At 37.1% G+C, this 7,649-nt stretch overlaps 1 pseudogene across 1 annotated transcript; it reads right to left on the reverse strand.

Moving 5' to 3' along the window:
- Positions 1-703: 703 nt before the first annotated feature.
- LOC107161012 lies at positions 704-2,389 on the reverse strand (annotated as a pseudogene). Its single transcript, XR_001505919.2, has 2 exons — positions 1,572-2,389; positions 704-1,343 (listed from the first exon to the last, which is right to left on the reverse strand). The product of XR_001505919.2 is annotated as a TNF receptor-associated factor 4-like (transcript).
- Between the last annotated feature and the right edge of the window lie 5,260 nt (positions 2,390-7,649).

Here is a 7,649-nt window from a genome sequence, read left to right on the forward strand (position 1 = left end):
CCAGCCTTATCCTGCACATTTCCAATTTAACCACCAGGAGGCAGCAACAGGTCTCTTCCAATGCCTGCTGTGGTTCCCCCTGGTGCGCACCAGACGGCGACACAACAGGGCAGCTGATCTTGGGGTCATAGTGGCAGCATTGCTTCTCTCAGTGGTCCTTTGCATAGTTAGCCCCAACCTCCCAGGGCCTTAACTAACTTGGAGGAGACAGGCCAGAACCAAGTTAATAAATACAATTCAGAATTTATTAAAAATCAGAGCTCCCGTTTTGTGCCTTCCTGGTGCTAAGGAAATAAATAACCAGAAGGGACACAGCTGGGGAAAGAAAATCAATCTCAAGACAGATTTTTTAAATTAAACCTCCATTCCCAACCCTTCCCCTTATGGCTCTTGGGACATAGAACATGAGCAGGTACCTCAGTCCAGGTAGAATGTGGCCGGCACTAAGGCATACCTGCCCTGCCCAGGAGGTGAGACAGGTGCTGGGATCACTTGTTTCCAGCCCTTGAATCCCAGAGACCTGATCCCCACACGGGCCAGGGCTGAACCACCAATTGGAAGCACCTGAGGGTAGTAGTGGTAGGGGGAGAACAGGGTAACAACCCAGGCAGCATAAGAAGCTGAAAGGGGGTCCAGCCCCCTCCAGATTCAACCAGTAGCCTGATAAGTCATGTCCCATCCATACCCCCTTCTCCCCTTGAGCCTGCCAGCTCTGCACTCAGCTGAGGATCTTCCTGGGCAGTTCAACAGAGGCACGAATGAAAACTGCATCACATTGCACAGTTTCCCTTTCGGATATCCTGGTGGGAGATGAACTTGGGATATCCAAAGCCCAGAGAACTCTCATCCAAGGAGCTTCACCACGTGCCTGGCTTTTGGAAATTTTTCCAGTTTGAGTCAGAATGGAAAGTCTCAATGAAAGGCTATGGCTTAGCAAGCCCTGGGTTGCTCTGATCTAGCAGGGAGAACGTGACACGACGGGCAAAATGCCACTCAAGGAGACTGTCAAAGGTGCCTGGTAGCACACGAATGCACAGAGAGAGATGTGTGCCCTCACCACTGTCGTTGCCAATGAGGAGTGCAGACACCTGTAGTTTGTAACCATACTTATGTGTTTTGAAGGCTGGGCTGAAGCACTCAAGGTTGGGCTTGGCCTCTTGTAGCCTCTGCCCATAGCTGCCAGTCTTCCAGATGAGCACTCCATCACTGCCTACTGATAGGTCCTCCAGCTCTCCACGCAGCTCCTGCAGCTCCTGCTACTGCTGGCTCACCAGGGCACACATCATAGCCAGAGGTGGCTTCACACTCTCCTCCACATGCCGCACCATTGCCAGCTTAGGGCACTGTTGGCAAAGCCCCAGGCAATGAGGGAAGGGAGGACTGTTACCAAAAGGGGAAGACACAGGGGTAGCAGGCGCCCAACTCTGCATGAGGAAAACAGGGTGCTAGGAAGCACCTGCAGCTGGACAGCAGGGGGAAGGACCTCAAAGAACTAAACTGCCAGGAACCCTAGCCTTCATTTAGGACCTCATGGGCTAAAGAGGGGTTGACAGGAAGAAGGGGCATCTGACCCTGTGCATGCAACCGTAGTCTTTGAACGGGTATAGCAGCAAGGCAGTCCTACCGCTGTCCGTCAGATGATTTGGCAGATCCTCCTGAGCCACAGTGCCCATGCCACACTGGTTAGGGTAGGGCACAGGCAGCCTTGGGCACTGGTACTGGTGACTCTGTACCTATTGACTTCCTTTGTGCAATAGGTACAAGGCTGGGTGCACTTGGGGCACTCAGAAGTTGCATGCTGGGCCAGTAGTCACCGCATCATGCAGGCACCACGCTTGTTCTCACAGTACACACTCTCTTGGGGGCACATACCCTCATGGCTCTCAAAGGCTTCCCCACTGAAGTCAAAACCACAGAACTCCCACTTGAGGCGCCGCTTGGGGCAGTCGTTTTGCAAGTTTGCAGGCAGATCACGGTGACTCAGCTTGGCAGGACAGCGATTGGGGCAGGGAACTACATTGAAGTTGCAGGTATTCAGGTGTCTCTGTAAATGACGAAGTGACCCACTCCAGCAGCAGCCCTCCTCACTGTGGATGCAGCGGATGGGCAGTCCTAGCATCTGGACCTCCAGCTCTGGGTATGGGTAGATCTTGGCATAGTCCAGTGGAAGTTGGTCCTCAGGGCATTTGAAGACTCCTTCAATGAGGAACTCCTGCCGGCAGGTGTCGCAGAAGCGGTGGCCATAGGTAGAAACCTGCAGGGGCTCGCGCATGGGTTTCCTGCACATAGGGCACAGCAGCCAGCGCTTGGGCTTATCCAAGAACTTGTAGTGGAAGCTGCGCATGGCGGGAGAGTGGCGGGCACAGGCAAGCGGGGCTGGGCACGTGGCCGCCCCTGGCGGCATGGACTGGCAGCCCCGCCCAAAGCCACTAAGTGTTTTAAATATGCTTTATATTTGAAATACTGTACACTCTATAAATCTCTCTTCATTTAAAAAATGATTGCATACTACATTATTTTACAGATATAAAAACAGAATTCTTAAAGAATATTTGGACTATTTCTAATTCATAAGAAAATTCTAAATTGAATATTTTTTTACATATGCATATGTAGTATATCAGTATAAATCTTTTTAATATGAATATATACATGCAAAATCAGGATATATACAAAAGATTCTTACAAGTTTTCTATATGAAATATGCACATTTGGGGCTGGGGTTATGGTTCAGTGGCAGAGCACTTGCCTAGCATGTGTGAGGCACTGGGTTTGATTCTCAGTACCATACATCAATAAAGGACCATTGTCAACTAAAAAAGCATTAAAAAGAATATATATATATATATATATATATATATATATATATATATATAACTGTCCTTAACATGAAAACTCCAAATGCAGTAATGACAACCATCACAAATACTGGTCAGACATTCCTCCTCTAACAGAGAACAGACCTTATAGGATAAATGGCTAATTACAGGTCTGGAACAAAAAAATAAATGATGTGCTTGAATGAAACACCTTGTTTTGTGAGAAACTGAAAAACACTCCAGGATAAATGGGAACACATCAAAAAGATGTGTAATCAGCTTTAAATAGCAGCAGCTGTTTATATATAGGCATATGAGTACCAAAATTATAAGCTTTATCTTCTTGCCCACTGATGGTTGGTTTTGCTATATTTGTTTTTGTAGAATCAATTTTTTAAAAAAATATATAATTTGGCCACCACATAGTAATCATTTGACACAAGGAGGAATCATCTATAAAATATTAATTCTAGTGGATGAAAATTTAAAGACCAAACAGATATTTATAAAGTCACAATGTGTCACCACCCAAAATATTTATGAAATACAAAGAGTATATAAATACTAGGTTTATCATGCACCAACCTGGCAGATACTTCTTAACCAAATAATTAGCGAAAAATAACCAGTGATGGAACAAAGTGACACTACATATTTCCACAGTTTCTTGTGCCTGTGTCATTGAGGCCCCAGATATTTGCTTACTTTTAAGTAGAGGCTAACTCTAGATCCTACAAGTTTTCCACCATTACTAGAGGCTGACCATAGTTTGTGACCATGTCTGTCCGTGCTGCCAGAATATGCTCTAGTGTAAGAACTAGGCATTGTATGCATGATGGTCTTCCTGTAATGGCATAATCTGAATCCATTCATGAGAACATATCATATAATTCTAAACTGAAAGAAAATTTAAAAAAACTACTACTGATATACAGCACTCAAAATCATAGATATCATAAATAGCCCATAAAAACTCACTAATTGTCCCAGATTAAAAGAGAGAAAAAAATGAGACCACTGGACACAGTGAATAATTGATATTAAAATTACTCAAAATTGGATTTATTTTGGTTCAAAGACAATTGTTGAAATAACTGACAAATTTTGAATAAGGTTTGTAGAGTAGATATTCATAATTTAATTTTCTTATTATGTACCTTTTTTGAAATGGAGAAAAAGAGATAAAACGAGTTAATAAAATAGTAACATTTGAGAAATACTTCCTAGGGATTCTTTGCACTGCTGTTATAAATCTTCTATAAATCTGAAACTGTCAAAAAAGAATATTTCTGAAAGAAAAATATTTCTTTAAAATATTAACAAGTAACAACATACTCAATAAAATAAACCGTGAATCTGTATAGGTATAATTAAATAAAAAAAATTAGTGGTTGATGATTACAAAGATATTTATACTCTCAAACTCTCTCCCTACAAAAAAAATTTAATTACAAAGTAAAATACTGCAAATACCACCTTAATAACCAATATTACCATCAGCCGTAGTGAGGATATTATATGTCACATGATGTGACTCAAAGAGAAAATCAGAGAATTGATTCTATGATATTCTTGCCAAAAAAAAACAAAACATGTAATCTAGTTCCAATCAGAAAGAAACCAGAAAATCCATCTTAAGCACATTCTACATGCTTTCTCCCTGAAAAGATTCAAAGGTAAAGAAGAGCCTAAGAACTATTTGAATCTGAAGGCATCTATAAAATACAACAATTAATTTCATTTCATGGCTCTGAATGAAATATTTTGTTATAAAGGACAATATCATGCTACTAGCAATGAATGAAAATAATTTGAGGATTAAGTGGTTGAAGGCATTATGATAAAATGTATTATTACTGATTTGAGAAAAAGCAATTGCTTAATGTTTTTTGCTTTTTCTCTTCATACAATCTTGAAATATATTAGTAAAGTTGCACATTTTAATTTAAAGTACTTTTGTCCATTGAAGCATTTTAAAGTGAATTGCTGACATATGACATCATCCATGGTATATTTAGTTTTTACTACAATCAGAACATGCTAGATAACTACAATACGATCTTATTATAAAATTTATATGATTAACAAGTATTCTGTTACTTGGTAATATTTGAAAAATCATTGATAATGAATGAAGGTTGTATTGTAGTTATCTAGCATGTTCTGATCTGTAGAAAATACTAAAAATAACATAAATGACAGCGTATGTCAGCAATTCACTTTAAAATTATTCAGTGAACAAAAGTACTTTATATTAGAATCTGAAACTTCACTATTATTTTCCAAAATTGTAGAAACAAAGAGAAAATTAAAAAAAAACTATTAAGCAAATACTGATTTTATAGAAACAAGTCTTAAGTCAATGCTTCAAATTAAAATTATAAAAATTGAAAGGCTCTATGTTTGATGGCAGTATAATAATTCTAATACATTAACCCATTAGTCAATATAGTAAATGGAATACCAAACTAATGTTACCTAAATCTCTGGATCCATATTCAGGGATACATTTTTTAAATACATATAATCTATCATTAATGTGATATTTAGATTTACCAAATTAGTGTTGACCATTTGTTGAATGAAGTTTAAATGTTAGCATTTAGACAATTTGAAAACATTTCAATAAAAACTGGTTTGCACATGCACTTCAAATTTTCTTACAGATGTACATAAAGCTTCATATTTTGAGAATTTCATTATATATATGATACATCCTTTTCAATAAAGTTTTTACATCATACATTTCATCAAACAATACAAATATTATATCAACAGTCTGAAAAACACAATATTATTCTTCTTATGCTTTTTCTTATATCTCTGTATATCCTTATGGTTTTTTTCAAAAGTGGAACTTGTCTTAGCTTATTAGTAATTGTTCAGGCAGAAGCTCCCATAGTCAAGATTCAAATTCTGTAGCAAGTGGAGAGAAAAATAATTATAATTTGTCTCAAAGATTTTATAAGCATGAATCAGTAAAAAAGTTGAAAACTTTTCACTGCTCATAAGAATGCAAAATAGATATGTATGTCCACAATACAAAATTACTATGAAAAGCAATATACCCATATTTTCATACAAAGTTATCATTATGACTATGTATCAGAGCTTTTGATTTTCCACCACTTATGCATGAATTTGACAACCATATTCTAGGGTATTCTGGCAAGCATTGGGATGACAACATGGAAATGATAATGGACACCACTCAACAGCCATATACCATAGCTTGGAAAGCAGGCAAGCAGTTGATTTCAATACAGAGTCATTGGCATTATGACAGGGATAAAACAGGATACTACTGGAACCCTTAGAAGGGACTTCTCTCCCAAATTTGTTTCAGTGTTTGAGGTACTTCAGTGGAACTGATATGTAAGGTAACACCTGAAAGAAAAGGAGAAATTGTGACACAGAGAGAAGAGGGGCATGAAGACAATGAGATAAGAAAGAACACTTGTGGAATCACCAGTGGTGCAATGTCACTAAAATCTAGAGCAATGTGACAGTAATGCAAGTGTGGAGAGATAAATGTGAATAACCTGACAAGAATCCAGTTGATTTTAATTTTTTCCTAAAAACAATTTATACTTTTCTTGAGGGCAAAATGTAAACTAATGACAGAGTCATGACAGGGTATTTAAATGCTTTACTGTTACTTGGTCAGTCTTGGCTTCTGGCCATAAACCACAGAAAATGGGTGATGCTGCTTTTTTCCACAGAAGACTTTCAGCATACAGGCTGAGAGTTTCATAGTGGGGCAGAAGCAAAAAAAGAGGCAGTTTCAAACTTAAGATCTTTTATATGCTGATTTTCAGATTTGGAAAAAATACATAGCTCTTTAATTGTAATTGATTTCTTCTCAGAAGTTATGACCAAAATTTTTGAAGCATTTGGTTCATTATAGGTGTGCACTTGATGAGAAATGTGTGAAAATACTTTCAACTCTTGTATAAGTGTCACCATGTATAGTGTTCTTTGTATAAAAGTTGTTCTCTAATTAATTCCCCAAACAAGGTCAGAAATAGATTACTGAACATAGAAAGTATGTTGTAGTGATAATAATAATGTGACACCCAATTCCTTTACACAGGAATTAAATGTGATAAAAAATGATTTTGATTGACAGAATTCCCATTCCTGTCTTTCTCTTTTTATTTCCTTTTTTAAGTGAAATTATTCAAACAAAATGCTTACTGGTGCATTTAATTATACATAATAGTGGAATTAATTATTAAATATTCACAGATTCACATAAAAATAATTTGATCACTCTTTATCTATAGTACCTTTTTTCTCTCCTCTCCTCCCTTTACCTTTGAAGGCATTCTACAGTGATTATTAAGAAGACATATTTTTGTCTCTTGATAGAAGAGTGCTTTTTAAGCTCTCTTATTAAGGCTAGCATGATATGGCCAATTATTGTTCCACAAAAAATCTACAAAATATTAGATTAAGTTTTAAGTAAACTAGCTTATGAATAACGAAATAATAAACATAACTTTCTCCCAGAAATTAAGGTAAAATAATTGATATTCTTTTACATTGTGTCTACATTTACACACTATTTATCACTGTTTTGTATAATGGTCAATTATCTCATTTTTCTGGTAAGGACTAATAAGAACAACTTATACTTGTAGCATGCATAACAACTAACTTTTATTGTTTTTTTTTTTGTATATGGTCATCCAATTTCATGACTCTCAAGCACTTCAAATCTGATTCTCTATTTTTTTTTCTGAAAAAAAATATTTATGTAAGCTAAGAAACTGAAATATATATATATATATATATATATATATATATATATATATATATATATATAT

The sequence above is a fragment of the Marmota marmota genome, unplaced genomic scaffold, assembly GCF_001458135.2.
Source record: "Marmota marmota marmota unplaced genomic scaffold, marMar, whole genome shotgun sequence".
Lineage (NCBI taxonomy): Eukaryota > Metazoa > Chordata > Mammalia > Rodentia > Sciuridae > Marmota > Marmota marmota.